Genomic DNA, 1,599 nt, shown 5'->3' with positions numbered 1-1,599 from the left:
AGTAATTCACTCCTTGATGTGCTTAATAAAAGCCTCCTTTGAGATCGTTTTGACAGACATGTTTATTGTGCATTTTCAACGTGTTTATTGCTAAGTTTAGTATGGCAGAATAGAAGCGCAGCTGTATTTCTCATGCAATGTTTCATTGCCATGACAACCTCACGTGCTTGCCGCTGCTCTGTGTGAATGTGAATTTGTAGATTTACAAGAGCAAAACTAAAATGTGTTTAAAAGTACGACTAACCAAATTGACCGGCTCGGTTTGGCCCCCCCAAGATCAAACGTCAAGCTACGTCTATAGTGTTACCCTGTGACGTGTAGCCGTCAAGGAAGTGGGATTTGAATTACTACCGACGCTTTCAGGCTGTTCAGAGTCGATTCTTTCTTTCTTTTTCTTTATTTTGTATGTGTCCTGGTTTTCCCTACGTTATAGGGACCAAATGTTCCCACAAGTATAGCAATACCAGTCATTTTTGACCTTGTGGGGACATTTTTTTGGTCCCCATGAGGAAAACAGCTTTTAAATGATATAGAATAAAGTGTTTTGAAAATCTAAAAATGCCTGTAGTTTTGTGTGAGGGGCAGGTTTAGGGTAAGGGGATAGAAAATACAGTTTCCACAGTATAAAAACCATTCCGCCTATGGAATGAACCCATAAAACATGGAAAGCAGTGTGTGTGTGTAAAGATTGTAATACGTCAAATTTTTGCTCTTATGAGGATATTTTTTGTCCCCATGAGGACAAGAGCTTATATCATAATAAAAGATGTTTTTGAAAGTGTATGCAGAAAGTTATCTGTTAATGTTGTGTTTAGGGTTAATAAGGGAGAATATACAATCTGAACAGTACAAAAACCCTATGGAAAGTCCACATGAAACATGGAAACCCAATGTGTGTGTGTGTGTGTGTGTGTTTACTAATTGAATGTGACACCGTGTGTTTTCTAGTGTGGATCATGGAGGAGAGTTCAGGATTACAGGACCACAACAATGTACGTCTACAAACACACACACACACACACACACAGCTGTAGTGATTGTTGTTATTATTACTGTCTCTCTTCTTGTGTTCAGGGGTCTGTTTTCTCACACTGGATCCAAACACAGCAAATACTCGTCTCAGTCTGTCTGAGGAGAACAGAAAGGTGACATGTGAGAGAGAAACAGCCGTATCCTGATCATCCAGACAGATCTGATGAGTATCCTCAGGTGTTGTGTAGAGAGAGTGTGTGTGGACGCTGTTACTGGGAGATTGAGTGGAGTGGACGTGATGGTGTGCGTGTATCAGTGTCATATAAGTGCATCAGCAGGAAGGGAGATGGTAGTAATTGTGTGTTTGGATCTAATGATCAGTCCTGGAGTTTGGAGTGCCCTACTGATAAATACTCATTCATACACAATAAGATAGAGACTGATCTCAGTGTGAAGCCCATCATCAGCAGCAGAATAGGAGTGTTTGTGGATCACAGTGCAGGAACTCTGTCCTTCTACAGCGTCTCTGACACAATGAACCTCATCCACACATTACAGACCACATTCACTCAGCCCCTCTATCCTGGGTTTTATGTTTTTATTGGGTCAACAGTGAAACTGATTTGA

General features: G+C 40.8%; 1 pseudogene; it reads left to right on the top strand.

Annotated features, from left to right (window-relative positions):
- The first annotated feature begins 735 nt into the window (after positions 1-735).
- Positions 736-1,599, top strand: LOC107575083 (stonustoxin subunit beta-like; annotated as a pseudogene).

This window comes from Sinocyclocheilus grahami, unplaced genomic scaffold (assembly GCF_001515645.1).
Source record: "Sinocyclocheilus grahami isolate Dianchi unplaced genomic scaffold, SAMN03320097.WGS_v1.1 scaffold2459.1, whole genome shotgun sequence".
Taxonomy (NCBI): Eukaryota; Metazoa; Chordata; class Actinopteri; order Cypriniformes; family Cyprinidae; genus Sinocyclocheilus; species Sinocyclocheilus grahami.
This window is presented reverse-complemented; position numbering and strand designations above follow the sequence as displayed.